This window comes from Sturnus vulgaris, chromosome Z, assembly GCF_052056855.1.
Source record: "Sturnus vulgaris isolate bStuVul1 chromosome Z, bStuVul1.hap1, whole genome shotgun sequence".
NCBI classification, from domain to species: domain Eukaryota; kingdom Metazoa; phylum Chordata; class Aves; order Passeriformes; family Sturnidae; genus Sturnus; species Sturnus vulgaris.
The window spans coordinates 31490361-31512288 of NC_142283.1; the positions used below are offsets into that span (position 1 = coordinate 31490361).

Below are 21928 nucleotides of genomic sequence, written 5' to 3' on the forward strand. Positions count from 1 at the left end.
GCGCAGACAAAACTGCTGTGGTGTGGGTCACTCTTCCACGAGGTGCAGCCCACCAAGGACAGGCTGCTCCAGCCTGGAAGCAGGGCCCTCTCTCCACTGGGTCTCCCACTGGTTCACAGCCTCCTCCAGGCATCCACCTGCTCGAGCATGGGGCACCTTCCCACGGGCTATGGGTGGATCTTTGCATCCCCCATGGATTCCCAAGGGCTGTGGGTGGATCTCTGCATCCCTTGTGGATCCCCGCATCCCCCGTGGATCCCCATGGGCTATGGGTGGATCTCTGCATTCCCCGTGGATCTCCATGGGCTGGGGGTGGATACCTGTATACCCCCTAGATCCCCAGGGGCTGTGGGTGGATCTCTGTATCCCCCATAGATCCACATGGGCTGTGGGTGGATCTCTGCATCCCCTGTGGATCCCCATGGGCTGCAGGGGCACAGCTGCCTCACCATGGTCTGTCTGTACTATGGGCTGAAGAGGAATCTCTGCTCCAGCATCTGGAGCACCTCCTCCCCCTCCTTCTACACTGACCTTGGTGTCTCCATGTTGTTTCCCTCACATGTTCTCACCTCCTCCTCTTCTCTGGCTAGAATTAAAACCGTGTCACACTTTTGTTTCGATTTTCTCCTTAAATATGTTATCACAGCGGTGTTACCAACCTAACTGGCCAGCAGCATGTCCATCCTCAGAGCCATCAGGGATTGGCTCTGCTGGACATGGTGGAAGCTTCCAGCAGCTTCTCACAGAAGCCAGCTCTGTGAGAAAACCAGGCCATGCAAACCCAAAACAATGTGTTAGTCTTATTCTAGAAGCACCACATTTGTGTTTCTTGAAAATAATAAATTATTTTTCCACTCTCATGGTAGGGAATAGTATTCAATACTATTCAGTGTTTACCCCACCGAGTATTTTTCCAGTGTGCTTCCATTCAAAATGCAATAACTCTATTGTGCTCTAGACACAAAATCTCCATGGCCTGACAAAATAACAGAAGGCCCACAGACATTATGCAGATCAGCATAGAAAAAGAAACTGGTTGATTATTATCATGTCACACATATGGTAATGAAATAGTATTTGACTTTAAAACCCCTCTTATATAATTCTTTAATAAAGAAAAGAAAAAGAAAGATCCAATAAATTACTGGATCTTGAATCCCTTCTTAGACTATGTTGCCCATATTTGCTTTTGATGTTCTGTTAAACTGCGAAGTGAGATTTATAGCTAAATGCAGGGTTTGAGAAGAACTTCAAAAAACCTCAGGTAAGTGCTTTCTGTTGGATTAAATTACCAGGAGGATTCAGTTCTGCATATTTTCTCATTTGTTTCAAATCCTCTAATATTATGGGAAAGTAGTCAACTATCCTCATTCTACAGATGAGAAGTTTTATTAACTTGGATTAAAGTTATGATATCTGTACATGGCGAATGGAGTGGTGATTGTAATAATAATTCTTACTTGCATAAAAGCGGTGGATTGTGGTTATAAATTTTGGCTTTGATTATAACTGCAAGGGAGCCTACAGACTTGTGAACATTTGAAATGGGGATACTTTCATGAAGAAAAAAAAAGTGATAAAAAATTCCAAGCTCATAAACTAGTGGCATTTGCAAACTAATGACATTTACATGCCTGTGAGGCACTTACAACCCAGGTATTCCAGATGATCTTGAAGGTCCATTCCAACCCAAGCTGTTCAGTGATTCAGTGATACTATGATAGTAAAGTTTTTGAAAACCTAGAGATTCAGAAAAACACCTTATAGATAGATTTAAAAATAAACAAACCAAATCAAAACAAAAAATCCTTAAGTGCCTGCTTTCACTTTCTTTCAAAAGATGCAAATAATTGGTTATAAAAATAAATACCTTCTCTATTCACCCTCTGTTTTGAGGCTTTCCCCTCTCTGTCACAAAGATAGCCTTTAGAAATATGGTCCACCGAGCTTTCATTACCGAGCTTTCATTACTGGAGAAAGAAGCCAGAAAACCTGGATTACAGAACTGTGTTGTGCCTTGTGATCAGTACAGTAAACAGAATAAATCAGTGAATTTTCTATACCTCTCATCCCTGACAGTAGAGGATTTAATCTGCGATGTTTGCTAAAAGGGAATGTAACACATCATTGCAACTCCCTGGTGAGGAAGAAGGATCTTTGCATACATTTTGACCTAACTGTGTGTCTTGCATAAAAATAAGGTAATAAGTTAGGCTATTTTTAGTCAGAGGCCAATTTTAAATTCTTCTTGCTAAGCAGTAAAGTAGAGGATTATTTCCCAGACTACTTTCATAGTTTTGTGAGGAATGTAGAAGCAGTCCCTGGAGAACTGAATTATGATACCACTGCAAGTACAGATGATATGCCTGTCTTCATGCTCTGCAAATCTGTGTTAATTGCCATCAAACCCAAAGCTGGAGGGACAACCTAGAGTTACCCTCCCAGTATTGCACACAAGGATTATGGAATGACAAGTATTTTAAGTTAATATTTCTCACTGATATAAAGACATTATAATATTGCAGTTCAGGGAAAACCAGTTCTATCTCCATTAATATTAGTGTGGTTGAGAGATGTTTCACTGGAAGATAAATGGAATTGATGACTATTTACTAGAAGCAACTAGAAAAAAGAGATGCAACAAACTGTAAATTAGTCTAAGTCCCCCTTCATTTCAGGGATTTTCAGTTCAAGTAAAGGAGGTATTTCACAGGTCAATAAAGGCCCTAATGAAGGGCTTTTCTAGAATTTTTGTTTAGCTTTTTGAAGATAATAATTTTTAATAAAATGCAGTGAATAGATAAGCAAACCTTTTTTTCACTTTTCAGAACATACTAGTGAGATAACTAAAACCAGATATTTCAGTCTGTAAAATGGAAAAATGGCTTCTTGGGAAGAATTCTTCTTATCGAATTATAAAATGGTTTGGGTTGAGTTCCCTTGAAGATCATCTAGCCGAACACTCTCACCGTGGGAGGATTATGTTTCACTAGATTATGTCGCTCAATGTTCCATCTAACCTGACCTTGCTACTTGCAATGATGTGGCAATAGCAATGTCTCTGATTTGTTTTTAAGTCTGATCTCAATTTGCCCTCTTTCAGTTTAAAGTTGTTGCCCCTTGTTGTCTCACTAGAGGTCTGAGTAAAAAGGGTTTTTTTGGTGTTTGATTGGGGTTTTGTTTGGTTTTTTTTGTTTGGTTTAGTTTCATTTCTCTCATGTCTCCTTTCTATATAGGAAAACTGCAATGAGGTCTCCCTGAGGTCTTCTCCAGTCTGAATAAACTCAGTCCTCTCAGATTTTCTTCATAGGAGAGATGTTTCCGAACTCTGACCATTGTTGCATCCCTCTTCTGGACCCAGTGTAACACATTTGTGTATTTCTTGCACTGGGGCTGCAGGATGGATTCAGGTGGGATCTCCAAAGCAGAGTGGAGGAGGGCATTCAGCTTCCCTGACTGGAGGGCAACACTTCTTTTTGTGCAGCCCAGGATGTGGCTGACTTTCTGTGCTGTAAGCACATGTTGCTGGCTCTGTTGTAGCTTTGGGAGGCCCAACTATTTTCATTATGCCAATAACACATTTAAAATACTAGATTTTGCCACTTATTTCACTGGCACTCTTTAGCAGCAGTTCATGTCAACAGTAGTTGCTATTTGCCATCTGCAGTTAGACATATGATCTGAATAGGATATAGGAAATATTTCTTCATATTTATTTTCAGAAAACTAATGAAGAGCAGAGTAATAGAATGTTAATCAGAATCATGGAAAAATGTTTCTAAGAATGGGATAATATCATTGCATAAGAAAAGGCTATAACTCTTTATAGATTATTACAGAATCATTGAATGGTTTGGGTTGGAAGGTACCTTGAAGATCATCAGTTCCAAACCCCTACCATGGGCAGAGACACCTTCCACTAGGTCAAGTTGCTCAGAGCCCTTATCCTCCTCTATCATCTAAAGAGGTCAAGGGGATCAGCAAAACTGTAGTGAAGCTGCATGATTTATTAGTTTGCTGTAAAGTAGGAAACTAGTCATAATAGAGGCAATTCTCCTTCACCAAATTAAATATTTTTTTAATAATATTTTGGGCTAATAGCCATCCAGGAATCAACACTTAATTTTGTTATCAAAGTAGTTGTCAGCAATCTCCTTGTATCAGAGGTAACTTTAGTAAGATACACAGGAATAGAGAGGGCTGCCAGTGCTAGACAAATTTTCTTCCTATTATTTGCATTTTCAAAATTAAATAGGGAATGTTTGAAACTGTTGATGAAAGAAAGACTGTAAAATACTGAAATAATCAGTAATCAAACTATTATAGGATGAAACACTTAATTTGGACCAGTATCAAAGATGTGGATGCTTATGTTTAGTTTATTTATCTTCATCTGTGCAAATTTCCTGAAATTTCAGGGGATAAATCATCATAAGGCACATTACAAGGAGGATGCATCTAGAAGTCCCAGAATGTGTCTTCGCCATCAGCACTGAACTGCAGAAAAATGCCACCTCTATTGAAAAAAAACCCCAACAAGATACATGTGATGTAATCTACACTATAAGGCTGTAAGTTCAATTGATTCAAGCTGGATTCAAAATAATGAAAAGATACTGTCTATTCACTTTTAAACAATTTTTTTGTTTAAAATTTATTTTCCTTATTTCCATTAGGTTTTCAATGTTTTCCTTCCTGAAGGATAAATCCCATTTAGGCTCGGGATAGATGTTTAATTTGAAATTTAGGTTAATAGATGGTTAATTTGAAAATCATAAAGTTCACTCTGAAATTTAAATAGAGTACACATAAATAAAGTAAGGTCTTGCAAGCCTGAGCTGATTAACTACACATTAAAAATCCCCAAACAAACAAACAAAAGTGAAGAAAAAACCCTTGAAATACCAATATTTTCAATTGAAGCCAATTTAAAATGCTACATGAAATCTTTTACTCTATGCTACACAATATGGAAGAAAAGAAAAAGTTATATGCTAAAATAACTGGGAAAGGTGTTTCCTAGAACAGGAAATTCAAAGGTCTCCCTAAACAGAATCGAAAAACAAATAGCAGGTAATAGTGTATAAGCTACAGGAAACACAAACGAGAAAAGAGTTAACAAAAATGGAATTTGTACTAATGTTTTATCCAAGAGAAGACAGTTTCCAATTGATATTACAGTGCTTCGAACGTACTGACTTCCTTGAAAAATTCTTTTTGAACATCAATCTCATTCAAACATTTCGAACAACTGTATAGTAATACATATGTTCCTATTTAGCAGGGCTGCAAAGGGTATGTAGCACTTCTGCATACAAAATACTGATGAGTTTTCAATTTTCTCAGAACAAGGAGTGAAGAAAGTGAGGAAGTAGAAATTAAGTATGAAGCTTTCTAGGATGGCTTGGAAGGATGCCAGTGCTTTCAATGACTTTTCTTGATCTAACTCATCTGTCCTGTCCATCACCCTGATGAACATTAATTGCAGGTTCACACTGATTTCCAACTGTGAATTTCCACAATGAACTTCTTGATGATCTGAGAAAGGTCTTTGCAGCAGACCAGTTTTGAAAGAAGCTGCTTAATCATGGATTCCATGATTTGCTCCAAGTTCTACAGCAGCAAAGTCCCAAAGAAGATTATTGCAAAGTTACAATGTAGACTGGAAAAACACAACAGGGGATGTGCTATCTCTTTCATTGCATGTAGGTACAGATTGAAGAATGGCAGGAATATTGATTTTGGAAAGGGGCAAGGTGAAGATGATACTATTCAAAGGATACGCACTTGTAGAGATTTCATTCCTGTTAGCTGAGTATGGCATTGAGTAAAATCCATTATCCACTTTTGCATTAAGGAGCATACAAGCTCTTGCAAGTTGTATGTACTAGTGAAAAAATAAATCTATGCAGCCTTGGAAATTAGGGTTTGCAGAAAGTGATAAAAAGCAAAATGATGATTACCATGTGCATAGTGATCAAGGTCCAAGGAAATTACAATGCCATTTATAATTTTTAGTTAGGCACTTGGTAATGTTCAGAATTTGGGAAAATATATTAGCTTTGAAAGAGACTAGGGAATGACAGATAACATTAGCAAGATCTACAGAAACTCTAGCAGTCTAAAAATTAGCACTCTAAAATTCTTATTGGCACTAGTTGTTCTCTCTAAATCCACTCAGAACATGTGATCTACTAGAAAATTTTACTAATGATGGGATGTTTTACACTCAGAATCAGAACAGATTGTGAGATTTCAGAAATAATTGCAGCAAAAAGACACTGCTACAGCTATAGATACACATTTCTAAGCACTCTTCATTTAAAGTTTCATTTCATCTTGTAGGGGCCACAGTCCTGTCTGGTGTAGATCACCACTAATGCATTAGTTGATAGTTATTTAACCTTGTAATGTACTGGAACTGCAATTGTTTACAGTTAAAGCTGTGGATCTCTTGCTGTCTCTCATTTAAAACTGAAATTAAATCTCCAGACAGTGATAATGAAATGTTGCAGGGACTTTGAATCAATTTTGTGAAAGATGCACAGAAAGATGGTGACTTTCTAGAAAAAAGGCTTTATAGAGGCCTAGAAAAAGTTGAACACATAAAAAAATACAGTGAAAAGAGCCATCTGAGTCATCTTCTCCAGGACAATTGATTGCAGAAAACAAAGCATAGTCCCTGCTGTCAGTCAATCAAATGAGGCACGAGCTAGAAGCTTGTTGTAAAACAGACAAATGGGAATATATTAGGAAGAAGGATAAAAAAGTGAAAGAGAAACACAGATGAACTGAAGAAATCAGGGAGAGAAGATGACAGATAAGTAATGTCTTTGGAGAAAGGCGCATCAAGCAAGGCTGAGGTGTGTGCAAGATACAAGCATGTTGGCATTGGTGATGTCTTAGATTGAAAGGGATCCTTAGAACAGACAAACATAAAAAGTGGCAGAAAAAAACCACCCCTGAGTAATATTTCCTTCCTTAGAGAGTGAAAACCAATTGCAAAAGCTAACTGAAAATTTATGGCCTGCTAATATCTAATGTAATACTTTCTTCCATGCCCAATTATAATTATACCAAGCAAAAGATGAACAGGATCAAAGTAAAAGAGCTTGGACTATGGATAATCTTTCTTAAAGTACATCCTACAGAGTGAGACAAGTACACTTAGACACATATTTAAATCTGCACAATGACTGGAGATAATTGTCCAGCTAGCTGCAAAGACCATACATGAACAAAAATGCAGGGTCTGTGAACTCTTTTCCAAACATGACAAAAAGACAAGTATTAGTCTATAAAGATTCATCCTGCAATATTCTCTGCTAAAATAGACTAGGGCCATCACCAAATTACTATTGTTCTAAAAACTGGAAAAAAAAAAAAAAGAAAAGCTAGTTTGGGGCACTTTTGTGGGTCTTTGAACTTCTGGAGAGGATTTATAGTATATTACTTTTTCAAACTATATTAAAATTAGTACCAAGGACAGTCTCAAAAATGAATGTCATCTACCTGCTTCAAACACTTGAAACAGATTAAATAAAATAGAGCACAGTATCCATATATATAAATATCTGAGAGTGTGAATAGATAATCTATAACCAGGCAAAGCCTTCATAAGACTGTCTTGAGGCTGCTGTCCCTGCCACTACCTTCTCATCTTATAATACCATGAGTGCAAAAATAAATACTGACCTTTTCTGTACCATTTCTGTTCCATGCTTTCATGACCTTCTGTATCAAGACTGAATACTTAGATAATTCTTTCTACTTGTGCTAAAACTTTCTTCCGTAAATTTCTCTTCACCGTACCTGAACTATAATTTGGTCACAGCAAATAATGTGCCAACCCCACTCTAATGATCACATCTCTCTTTATTTGTGATATGGCACTCACCCCTCATTTCTAATCTGTGTAATTTCCAAGCCACATACTGGTGACAAACAGAAGTTCAATACACATGATAGTCCTATGATGCAATATACATATAAGCAAATACACACACACCGAGATGCACACATAACATCTACATCAAATAGCCTTTAGATACATACATAAATATGTATCCATCTATATCAAATCTATCTCTGTCTCTATCTCTATCTCTATCTATCTAATCATCTATATCTATATCAACTATATCTATATCTGTATCATCTATATCTAATCTATATCAATCTCTATGTCTATTTTGGTGCAGTTTAAAATGGCATAAAATAGCTCCACCATATGTCACAGATCTGAAGTATGAATGATTTGAGACAATCAAGCATCTTTCACCTTTTTTTTTAATTTCATAAATTCAGTGTAAGTTATTACACTCTCCTCTACTGGAAAAATCTTTGTCACAGTTATTCAAGTTTTAGGACTGGAATCAGGAATTTTGTTTTCAGTTCTGTCACTGCCACTCACACCTCACCTTTGGTACATGATGTCACTACTTTTTTTTTTGTGGTTCAGTTCACTGGTCTGCAAAATGATATAACAATACGTGTGTTGCAGCAAATTGATCCTGTCACATAATGAGACAGCCATAGATGAAAAGCAATATCTAGGAATATCCTGGTTAGCCAGTTGCAAGAGCAAGTGCAATGACAGGATTAAGGATGGCTAATCACTTAAGTATTAAGCCTGTTAAAGCCAAAGCAAGAAAATTATTTGATAATAGACTACGGAAATGCACTTTTGATAGGACATGCGTCCTGTACCATATACTTAATGTATCCTACAAGTGGAACAGGAGACAAAGCAGATTTTACAGCAACTTCGTTATGGCTAATGAACGTATAAAAAATAACATCAAGACAGAAGATTTTTTAAATAATGTAATACAGTCTATTACATTTAAAAGTGCATTTTATTAGATTAAATGCGATTAGCAAATACTTTCACTCATAAATACCCACATAAAAAATACACATTACAAAAGGGAAAATAATTTCAGAATTGAAATCTTGTTTTGACATTTCAATATTTCTGGTCTTTTTACTCTATTATATATATTTTTTTTGAGAGAGAGATCTTCCAAGGTGCTTTTATCTCAAGATTGCCCCTGGGAAGCAAAAAAAATTTTAAAATCCACATTTTCTCTGAAAGACTTTATTGATAAGTTTGTAAGTGCGAGAAGTTAATTTTCAATTTTTAGACATTCATTTGAAATAAAAATTTAATGAGTATAAAATCTATGCATAGTAATTGTACTTAATTTAGGGAATTTTTCTACTACACTCAAAATACAGAGTTCAAAAAGTTAGTATAATTTGCTAACTAATACTGTATTGCTGTATACATATAATTCTGTATAAATAAATGGTCCTAAATCATAAAAGCATAGATTAATCATTCTGCAATTTTATAATTTTCACTTTCATGTCTCTTTAAACGAATGCTACACTAAGGAATTATTAAGATTATTAATAAAAGTTAAACTCCACAGCAAATATCACAGCAAGACATTGTTTTAATACCTTGAAAAAATCAGATTAATCATTAATTTATGACTATTTTTTGCTGGACTTCAATCCTTCCTTCCTTCCTTCCTTCCTTCCTTCCTTCCTTCCTTCCTTCCTTCCTTCCTTCCTTCCTTCCTTCCTTCCATCCTTCCTTCCTGGAATCCTTCCTTCCTTCCTTCCCTCCTTCCTTCCTTCCTTCCTTCCTTCCTTCCTTCCTTCCTTCCTTCCTTCCTTCCTTCCTTCCTTCCTTCCTTCCTTCCTTCCTTCCTTCCTTCCTTCCTTCCTTCCTTCCTTCCTTCCTTCCTTCCTTCCTTCCTTCCTTCCTTCCTTCCTTCCTTCCTTCCTTCCTTCCTTCCTTCCTTCCTTCCTTCCTCCCTTCCTCCCTTCCTCCCTTCCTCCCTTCCTCCTATCCTAAAAACATATTTTAATGTTTTCTTAACGTATTAACAAAGTGAAATTCTATATCATAATGTCTTTTACAAAGAACACAGATATCTGCAAGCTGAACTTATTCTTAAAGCCACAAATAATATAATCTTACTAGATTTTAAAATTATTATTCAGGAATATTTTAAAAGTCAATTTATGTCACAGGCAAAGCCCAATAATCATCACAGGAATTAACGCAATCTGAAAATTTTAAAAAATAATGATAGTTGATTTTACTACCTAGCAGCCCATGGAGATTTGGAAAAAAAGGAGCTTCCACTAATTTTGCCAAAAAATTATTAAAATCCACTTAAATCATACATATATATATTTATAATCTGGAAAATTTTTCTATACAAATGCATGCGTGGAGACCTCTCCAGTTTTCAACGGAAAATTAGAAGCCATAACTACTTAAACAGGAGAAGGAATAACAAATTGATAACAAAATCCTCTTTTATATTAGTAATAAATAAAGTAAATAAGTAAATAAGTAAATCAGAATTTATACAATATAAGGTCATGGTTACTATGATCTTCCAGTGTAATATTTAGAGCAGTGTATAAACTGGACTTCTTCATATGTCACTTACTGAGTTTTTGAAATGGAAGAAAAAATGGTAACTGAGGTTGTCTGCCTCTGCCTGTGTTGATGCTCTTGTATATATTTCTCAAATGACTGAATTATTCTTGTTTCCTCTTACTTCCAATCCACATAATCAGCACCTGGAGCCAAGTCAAAGAATCATAAACACAAAGACCAGACCCAGGGACTTTGAAAGATTATCTGCTCCAGTCCTCATGGGAAAGGTACCCTGGGGGAGATTGTCTAGCAACGTTTCAAATAGCATCCTGAAAAAGTCCAGTGCAAATAAGCAAGTTGGTACATTCAGAGATTTGAACCTCACTGTTTACCCAGATCTTGTCTTCTCTAGTTCAGAGCAGTGGCACTTCAACAGTGTCACAGCACATGGACTCAGCAGCACAGGAATTTATTGTTCAGTGACTAGACCATATAAAGATTTCTGATTCAGAAATGTGTTATGTTCTTTATGTCACAAGCTATATATAAATATGGTGTATTTAACCTAATCACAATAAATATTAACTGGGTACTGAAACAGAAAATAGCAACTTGGTGGTTAGCTGTACCCGTCAGATTTCTCAATGGAGTAGGCATCACTCTTTCTTCTTCACTTTTTATTTCCTACTGGATCCAAGTAATGAAGAGAAGTAAAACCTACCACTTCTTTCTAGAATAAAGAGGCTTGATATGGTGAAGTTTGGAATAGTAAGGAAGAAGAAGTTGAGGAACCTGAATTCCCCTTGGAAGAGAAATATTAAGTAACTGAAAAAAGGACCAACTTGATATAAAAAACACACTACATATTTATGCACACATACATTTACGCAAAGTTCAGTGCCTGATTATGGTATACATAAGATGAATGTTTACTAATCCAAGATCTATAAGCAACTAAAAAAAAGTTATATTTATATTTATAAATTAGGAAAGAAGAAAGAAAGAAAGAAAGAAAGAAAGAAAGAAAGAAAGAAAGAAAGAAAGAAAGAAAGAAAGAAAGAAAGAAAGAAAGAAAGAAAGAAAGAAAGAAAGAAAGAAAGAAAGAAAGAAAGAAAGAAAGAAAGAAAGAAAGAAAGAAAGAAAGAAAGAAAGAAAGAAAGAAAGAAAGAAAGAAAGAAAGAAAGAAAGAAAGAGAAAGAAAGAAAGAAAGAAAGAAAGAAAGAAAGAAAGAAAGAAAGAAAGAAAGAAAGAAAGAAAGAAAGAAAGAAAGAAAGAAAGAAAGAAAGAAAGAAAGAAAGAAAGAAAGAAAGAAAGAAAGAAAGAAAGAAAGAAAGAAAGAAAGAAAGAAAGAAAGAAAGATATTCACATCACTTACAGAGGGACATTTAATAAAGTAGCTACCCTCAGTATAAGCTTACTAGAGAAATATGCACCCCTAGCAACCAAGAGGATTTTCTGGGTAATGAAACAGCACAATTCATTGCACATTTTACTGCAGAATATCATTAATAAAATACCACTGCACCAGCCCTTCTGGGAACTCAAATCTGACAGCAGTAGTTAATTACTTCAGGAGGAACACAAGTAGCTTAGAGAGACTGCAAAATCTTTTCCTCCAAATACATTGGGTTGCAGCAGAGTAAGGACAGAATGAAACACAGGCATTGTTTCCCTATTTTTCACTGGAAACCTTGCCAGTTACTCTTCACCAAAGATATTATATTTATTTCTTATCCTTCCATTGTCTATATATTTATGACAGAAACATAATTCAAAGGTAATCATGACAACCAATACTTATCATGCTGAACCTCTGTACATTGATATGCATGTAGATGGGCAAGGATAAAATCCTCATAACTAAAACCAAAGTGAGGGGAAACTTAATGTTCTTTAATTGATAAACAAAGTAATAAAAAAGAAATATGTACTTTAACAGAGAACACAATACACAATGAATACATTTATTTCACATAATGTATAACCCAATTACAGAATGGAAAGAAAGCCCCACATTTAAGGTGACTTAAAACTGACATTATTTCTAAAATCAACACAAGCATGAGACAGTTTAATAGACTTTGGGAGAAATCAGTTGAGACCTGTCAGAGTCTAACCTAATGGCACCCTATGGGGCATATAAACCTTTCTAATGAAGACTCATTTCCTGAAACTTGAGAGAGCAGAATTTCTTCGAGTTTAACATTCAGTAATTAACTTTCAAAATACTGTACCTAAGAAAAGTATCTGTTTATAAAAATAATTGTTCACTTACACAAACAAGACATGAAAGACATTTTGGTGGAGTTAGTTCACCATGATGGCCAAAGCTGGAGCATGTGGATGAGAGATCTGGGTTTCTTCAACCTTAAAAAAGTGAGATCCTTCTGTTACTGAGGAATGAGGAAACATAAGGAAGATAAATAAATTTTCTTTATTTGACATTTATAAGAGTTTTCAAACAGTAGAACAAATATCTGTGGAGGCTGTGGCATCCCTTTCCTTGGAGATGCTGAAATCTAAATGAAAAGAAGACCTAAACAGCATAGTCAAACCAATATAGATGTAATAGTCTTACAATCTTCCTCACCATTCAGTTTTGTGTGATGTTCTTTCGTATATTTGAGTTGTGCCTATTACTGCTGTTGTAGTTGTCCTTTGCATGTTTCATGCCAGTAAATGTGTTTGTGGTCCTTGTCAGAGCATTACGGCTTTGAAATGTGGTGTATCAAAGGTAGAACAGATACGAAAAAATAAGTTGAAAATTATCAGCTGCCTACTTTTTTCTTTATTTGATACTTCAATAACAATTAATAGAAGTTTTTTAATTCTACCTCCTAAGTTACTTTTCTGAAACAAAAAATAGCTTGGATATTGCATGCTTGTATAGCAGTCATAGTACACAATATTCTTCATAAAACCCATTCTGTAGAATCACTGTGTTCTGTTGACTGTCTTCTCAAAGGGGAAAAAAAATGAAACAAAACTTAAAGACAAGGGGCTGTTACAAGGTTCTTGTGAAGATGAGTTTGACCTATGGCTATTTCAGCAGTATGTACTCTAGTTTCTACTTCAGCAGGTATAATTGGAAGATACTATTACCAGATCTCCTTCACCAATGCACTTGCTGCAACAGAGAAAAGAAGTCCAGGTGCATATCCTATTAGCTCAGAGTTAACACTGCACAACACTGCAAAAATTCTCTTTTGTGCCTCAGCAGAATGTGTCATTTGAAGGGAAGGAAGGAGGAAAGGAGAGAGGAATGAAAAAGCTTCCGGTCAAATGCAATGTCTCTTTCTAGTAGTTCCAAAGTAGCAAACTGCTTGATATTAGTGGAATACAAAGTCATATAATGCACATTGACATAATCACCAGTAGTGCAATCTCTCAACTAAATCCTTCTTTAAATGGCTTTATTATAACACAATGTAGCATCCGTGATGGGTTCCTGGTTACTTTTTTTTTTCTACAGGTTTCAGCTAAGTTACACTTTCATTAAAAGTCCGCACTGTTTCAATACTCAAAATACGTATTTCGAAAAAAAGGAGATGGGGAAGAGGGCAGCAGAATGCATTAGGAAAATCAGTTCTACAGTTTGCTTGGTTGCATCTGTTACATCTTGAAGGCTCTGTAGAGCAAGAAAATATACTCTCTTACAGATAAGCACAAATATATACCCAGAGTCCTTTGTCCTTCTGTTCTTATTCCACACAAGCCAAATGCCAGATTGTACATTATATCTGTGAGCAAAAGCATACTGCTAACAACTTGGCATTTCACAAAGAAGTTTAACCTTTCCCTCCTCTCTCTCACCTCTATATCACCCTCTCACTTTTCCTGACTTAGTCTCTTTGACATCTGAAAAAGTTTACATTAACATTTTTAATGGTCTTACCAGAGGAAATGAAATTCAACCATCTATCAAAAGTCTTCTTGCAGCCTTCTTGAGAAAAAACAGAAGTCATACACAAAGAGTTCTTTCTGACTTATTTTTTTGGAATTAACTCTAAGATACAAGAGAAATCCCTGCCTCTGGAATTACCTCACTGCAGTGAAGATACAGGAAATGACATCAAAGAATGCACACTCACAAAACCACACTGGCCTGACCTCTAACAGTAGCCATTGCTACAGAGTTCAGCATAGGACATCTGCTTTTTTGGATAGAGGTTTGGAATTTGATCGGCTCTCTGTGCCACTATTCTCACACCGCAAATATTTTTAAGCCTTCATCAGCTGGTAGTTGCAGGTGTAAATTTCGGGTTTTGTCCACTTTCCAAGATTCGACTTCTTTACATGCCCAGTAGTGCAAACTTTCTCTTATCTAAAACAACCATCTAGTGGGAAAAAAGTCTACTCCTCCTGGGAAAAATTCAAATAGAGAAAGCATTTCTTGATTTATTGAAATTATTTATGGAAGACAACACAATTCTCAGTCTTTATTCTTTGCTTTGAGAACTAAGTCCCTTCCTGCCTCCAGTGGTCTGATAATGAAAAGGAGTCTACAAAAATTGTCTCTGAGCTGGATTTTAAAATGAAGAATGTATGTTAAAAACTTCATCATAAAATTAAAAAAAAAAAGAGATAAAAACCCTAGATGTAACAAAATTTACTCTGGAAAGTCATAAAGACTAAACTTTCTTCTCAAAACTATAAACTATTCCCTTAAAAATCCTCTAAATATAAACTACAGGGTATTTTTAATTTTGTTATCCTAATTGGGAAAGAAAGCAAAAAAACAACAACAAAACAAAACAAAACACCCACAAAAGCCATCATCCAGAGCTTTGGGTGCAAGTATTGTGTTTCTATGACTTCAGTGCAAATTTGTAGCATTTATGTATTGAAGCTTCTACCATTTCACTAACTTTGGTGGTATTTCCCAGCACTAAACCACTTCTAAGCATTGTTTAGAGAATAAACAACCATTTCATAAAATACTGAAATTATGATGTGATGAACACAGACCAAATGATAGATTTTAAATTGCAGGGTTTCCACTTTATAAATTCTCATTATTTTGTACATGCATGATTTCCCACATCTAAAAGATGGTTCTAAAATACTTCACAAAAGAGTATTCCCAAACATTACATTTTTAGAAGTCACGCATTCCCAAAATTAGACATATTCATTCTTCAAATGAAGAAGATGGCACTACATAGTCATACAAAGGAAGAAGAAATTATTTATAAAGACAAAATTATAAATTTAAACAAGGAAGAAAGTCCAATACAAGGACATTAAAAGTACTGCATCTAGGGAGAAATAACCCTGTGCATCAGTACAGAAGACATCCCGCTGGTGGACAAGTTGGTCTTGAGCCACACTTTGCAGCAAAGAAGTGTGAAGGAGCTACATAGACTCATTGGGAAGAGATTTGCCAGCAGGTTGAGGGAGGTGAGTCTTTCTCTCTGCTAAGTCCTGAGTCCAGCTCTGGACTTCCCAGTAAAAGAAAAATGTGGATTTACTGGAGTGAGTCCAATGGAAGACCACAAAGACAATGAAAGTGCTGGAGCATTTCTCAAATAAGAAGAAACTGAGTCGTACAAATGTTCATCCTGTAGAAGAGAAATATCAGCAGCCTCTTATCTGAGTATAAATACCTGATGGAAGAACTGAAGGGCAAACCACGCTCCCAGAGTGGTGTGCATTGATGGGGCAAGTGGAAATAGGCACACCTAAAAACTCATGAAGTTTTAATGTCTAAATGAAAAAAAAACAAAAAACCAACTTTCTACTGTGAGGGTCTTTGGAGACTGAAAAAAATTTCCCTGGGAAGTTGTGTTGTCTCCATCTCTGGAGATATGCAAAATTTGGCAGAATACCCTACTGAGAAACTTGCTCCAGACAATTATGCTTTGAGCAGATTTGGACTAAATAATGCCAAGAGGTGTCACCAAACTCTGTTTATGTGATTTTGTGAAAGCATAATCTCCATCCCTGTGTGCAATATATCAATAGGGTAGATAACATTATTTTTCTTTCATTATATTTTTGAAGGAGATAGTAGCACATTCAGAGACATGAAACATATCTTTCCTTTTTCACTTTATAAATATAGCCATCATCTTAAATCTACACTGTTCCAATATTTCAAAGATAGTGATTTACATCCAACTAGAATTTCAAAAATAAGTAAATTTTGGCCTTCATATAAATCTAGAGACTGTTTCTGAATTATCTTTTATACCTTCTCTCAGCTGTATTCCATTATTTTCTGAATTACATTATCCAGTAAACCATATTTTCTACATATTATTGTAGGGAAAAAAACCTAATGCATTTATTTACTGGTTTAATTGTGGCAGAATTTAACAGTGCTGTGTAGATGTCTGTCAGGGATGGACAAAGAAAGCAGAGAAAAGATGATGATACTTTCACAGAGAAATTGATGCTGAGGAGATCTTGGGATGTAATTATTTCAATATACTTTGTAAAAATTTCAAATTAGATCAGCTTGCTTAAGATCTTGTCCATACAGGTTTTGAAGACCTTCAGGTGCATGAGTTTCACAGCCTTGCCAGGAAAGAGATATCAAATTTCTCTCTATCGCCAAGTTCAATATTAATTTTATTGGAACAATAAATGAGTTTTATTTGGACAAAAAATGGGCAATCATTTGCCTTCTTAATCACAGACTACAATTTCCTCTTGCAGGCTTTGCAAATTAGTATTTTCTTGGATTGTTGAAACACTGAAGTATAACAAATATATTCCTGTAGACAATGCCATTTTCCTTAATCACCAAAACCTTATATGGAAAATAAATGTAAAATATTCAATTTGATAATTTCACAGCATGGAGGAATATTACTGAATAGCTTTCTACCTTACTTTATGATCAAAATGACACATACATACGTTATTCTAGATATGCCCATACTTGGTTGTCTGTATTGTTAAATCACTTTAGAAGTTTGTTAATATAACATATATAGAAAGATGACATAATACTGGCTTCAAAAACAAGGCAGATGTCATATTTTTTCATTTAGCTAATTCTGAATTTTACATTTGTGGTTGTAGTACAGCTGAAAAATCAAAACTGAGAACTTTAAAACTACATCTTTTTTTTAAACAGTCAGAAATGGGGATGCATCTCTTACCACTTAATTTGATCTATATTATTTATAGAAAAATGCAGTTTTTATGTTTTAATAATGAGTTATATACTGGACTAAACCTCAATTCAGGTAATGATTTTAATGTTAAAGGACACCTTAGAAAGCTATATAATATACTTTTATTTTCTCAAATCATTAAAAAGTCAGTTCTTATTATCAGAACATAGCAAATAACTCATGTATAAATTTGCCAAAAAGTTTTAAGACAGATTCGTTTTAATAATGTAAGAATTAATTAAAAAAAATTTAGCTTGATTGGAAATGATTCAGAAATGATGCTATTTTCCCTTCAAATTTCCAGAAATTGTGTTTATTGATGCACCTATGAATTATGCTAAAAAAAGTCTATTTTATTTTGAGGCTATTTTGCTTTTTTAGATGCTTTTCTCCTTTCCATTTTGCTTTCACTTTCTTGTTCCATTTTCATTGTTTTTATTATTAACATGCTACTTTTGAATATTATGTATCATTACATAAGCACGTATAGTTACATTGGTCCAACCCCAAATTTATACCTTCTTTATTTGCAATTTCTTTTCCTGCCTTCAACAACAACAACAAAATTCTAAGCAAACTGAAAAACAATGCAAATCTATGTTGAATATTATCCAGAGAGAGTAAAATGGAAGAATTTACACTGGATTGCTTTTATTTATTTAATTTTTGTTTCATTCTACATAATTAAAATGTAATTCAGTGTATTTCTAGTCAAGAAATGTGTACCTTCATTTTGGCAAGCATAATCTTAATCTGACATCAGATTGAAAAAGTTATATTAGAATTTAAGGTTCTGGAAATGCCTAAGGCATATTATTTAGGAATCTAAATATGTCTGATCACAGTGGACAACCATTTTATCATAAATTAAATCCATCACGTTATCCTAAGTTTGCAGTTACAAACACCTCTAGTTATATCACCAGCCTTTACTATCAGCACAAAGTGGTGTTGGGAAGTGGGCAAGGTCATGAATTACCTACAGCCTATATTTAGATACGTCCTCTGGCTGGAAATCCATTTAAATCCCATTGCAGTGTGGTCTGGTAAGAGAGTAAAGGGGTTGGTAGCAAGGGTACTCATGGTATCACTAGCAATTATTTTCCGTATTAGACCTTTATTATCTCAGTTGAATAAAATAATATCAGCATTAATAGAGATAGAAGGTCAATATGGCTTACAGTTTGATATGCTAGCCCTGTGTCAATATATTTTTGGCACACTCTAGATTCATGTGTGTTTTTAATAAAACACATTGGCTAGAGAAACCACTGTGTTTCCAAAGACACCATTTAAATAAATGTGTAGATGGATGCTTAGTGTAGATGGACATTCTAGATACTTTTGTGCTGCGCACTAACAATGACCACAGAAATAAAACCAGCACTTGCTTTCTGTCTGCCATTACATTGTCAAAACTTCAATATCTAACATATCCAAACACCTCTAGTGTAAATTCCTACTTCCTGGGAGATTCCCTTGAACCAATGCATTCTGCCATTCTTTCTGTCATGGTTGACTACCTTTAGGCTAAAGGTAGCCTAACTGAAGTTGGACTAAACACATGTGAAGGTGGTTGTTTATACTTACCAGGAATGGTCTCTCATTTGATTTGAGAGCATATGGTTTCTGTAGTTGAGACTTTACAATAGAATTGGTTGGAGGGAACTTCTGCATCCACAGCATTTATAATAGAGTTAAAAAGCAGTGGTTCTGAAATTTGTCCCTGGAGCACCTCATTGGTGACTGACCACCACCCTGATGCAGCTCAGTTTACTGTACCTCTTGGAGCCTGACCCATCAGCCAATTGCTGACCCAATGTAGCATGGATGGGTCCAGCTGAGTGATGGACATTTTGTCCAGAAGGATACTGTGGAAAAGAGTGCAAAAATATTTGCTAAAGTCAAAAAACATCTCATCTACTGGCTTCACTTGGTCAACTAGATGGGTGACCTTGCCATAAAAAGAAAGGTTTTTATTCAGGACATTGCCATCATGAACTATGACTATGACTGGATATTCCTATATGTTTATTCCATAGAAGACTTCTCAAGTCAGACACAAAGAGTAACAAAACACCACCATTTCAACCTTTGCCAGCAGATAATTTAGCTCTCTTATATTGAAAATATTCTAATGCTCTTTGTTATAGAGGCTGTATTATATGAGACAATGAGTTAAATGACAAATAGTTTCAAAAAGACTGTGGACTGAATCTTAGCAACAAACTAGATCCGTTTGTGCTTTCTTTTCTTGTGACCAGATGTAGAAATGAATTTTCATTGCTGTTTTAAAGTAAGTCATAAATAGTAAATTCTACTGAATTTGGAAATCTACTGGAAAAAAATCACTTCTTAAGATTTCTGCTGTTATTTTTTTTAAAGAGAAGAAGCATATTTGCAGTAATATTTCAGTCTATTACAGATCATAAGTGTAGCAAGTATGTGATTTATGCAATTCTGTGGAAAAAAAGTGAGTCCAAAACAAATACACTGTGATTAACACATTTTATGCCTAATTTTCTGTGGCACTAAAGGTAAGAACAACTTCTAGACTCTTAGGGGTAAAGTACGTTGAAAAGAGTGACCTAAAATTGTAGACTCCAAAAGGCTGCTTGCCTGAATGAGATCAGCTCCCTCTTTTATAGTTCTGATTAAGTCCTGCTCTAGCAGGATTACAAATTAGGATTGTCCCAAGAATGTTATAAAGAGATGGTAACAGTGGAAGGAGACACAAGTCAACAGACATACCTAAGCACAGGAAAAGACACATAGAAAAGAAAATGAAGAAGCAAAAATACATTAATCAGTGTTACTTAGAAAGTATATACGAACATAGCAAACATTTCACAGATTTTTGCATCAATTTTGCTGATACAGAGAGGCTGGAATATGAAAAGTTGACCTTTAATTGGCAAAAGACACTTGAAGAATTGGAAACATCAGGCCACCTGTTTTAGATATCTTAAATCCAGGAGGTTCTTGCAATACTTTTTTGCACTTTTGGTAGGGTTTTTGTTTGTTTGGTTGGTTTTGGTTGAGTATTTTAACTTCTCTTGCTATAATCTCTGCTTCTATATGTGACTTAGAAGTGTAATTCAGCTTCTTCTGTGGAAAAAGTGAGAGACAAAAATTGTCATAAAGTAGTCTGAGTCCAGGCTGTACTTCAAATATGGTCTGCAGGATTCAAAGGATTCCAGTGATTAGTGTTGACGGAAACTGGAGATAATTTATATGCAAAATAATGAAGGTTCTTTCAATTCTTTAAAACAATATATATGCATTTTCAGTACTAGCACAGAAGCCATCTACCTTCCAAGTTAGTTTACCAATCTCGGATTTCTTAACTCTGTTTCAGAGGAGCCTAAAAGGAAGCTAGGATAAAGATTTATGTGCATCTGTTCACAGAAGCTACATATGTAGAGGCTGCATTTGAAAAAGTACATGTCATTACTCTTATTTGGATAAAATTAAAACAAAATTTGATATTTCATATATTATCATGACTCATTCTTTTCCTCTCTTTGTCTTTAAAATGCTAGCATATTTAATAATAATTTTTTTTTAATAAATTACTTTTTATATTGTAATTTTCAACAGGCTATCAAATTTAGTTTACAGAGAGAAGAAAGTGTGTCATAGCTGCAAATTCATGGAATATTTTAGAAATAGATCAACATTCGTATATCTTTCCAGGTTATACCTGGGGGGCAGCAAGAATGCACTGAAACAATAGCTACTACTAATTGCAAAGTTTCAGACATAAATAATGCCTATTGGTCTCTGATGCATAAAAGTGCTCATATTTCTTTAAACGTAAACCTGCAATCAAGCCTGCAGATGTTAATGGGAACATCTCCATGTAGAAAGCTAATCTGCTGCTAAATTAGCTACTTGAGTCAGCATTTAGTGCTGAAATTCCACTAGGATTCACAGCCTGAAAAAAATTTAAGGCTTATTTCATATATTCAGGACAGCTAAAGTAAGTTTTTTTCATGCAGCTCTCTCAGAAAGTGATCAGAAATACTCCTGGATCAAGTATCTACTGGTAGATATTGTAAGTGACACTTAAAGAGATACCAGCATTCAAGGTGACTGAAATATGTCAACACAGCTGGTGTGTGGAAAAACATCTGTTTTCTGAGCATCTATAAGCATCTAGGAATGATCTGCCTACTCCACACCTGCCAGAAAACCTGCATAATGTCATCATAATCCAGCTTCAAAATATACCATGCATACTCTGGAAGGAGTACAGGAATTCCATTTGACAATGATAATACCACACTTAAAATTTGTTTCACTTTGTTGTTTAGACAAAGGACACGACAAAACATTTTTGCTCATGACAAGCCGTGACATTTAAGGTTCAAAGCACCAAACCAGCTTGCACTGGCTG

At 35.2% G+C, this 21928-nt stretch overlaps 1 protein-coding gene across 12 annotated transcripts in view; it reads right to left on the reverse strand.

The window, feature by feature from the left end:
* LINGO2 (leucine rich repeat and Ig domain containing 2) overlaps positions 1 to 21928 on the reverse strand; it is a 687670-nt gene that overhangs the window by 225789 nt on the left and 439953 nt on the right. For 2 of the 12 annotated variants that reach the window (XM_088156129.1, XM_088156130.1), the window contains exon 4: positions 12681 to 12772. The exons of the other annotated variants lie outside the window; for them this stretch is intronic. The gene's annotated coding sequence lies outside the window, so the exon portion shown is untranslated. The remainder of the gene's footprint in view (positions 1 to 12680; positions 12773 to 21928) is intronic. 12 annotated transcript variants of the gene reach the window in all.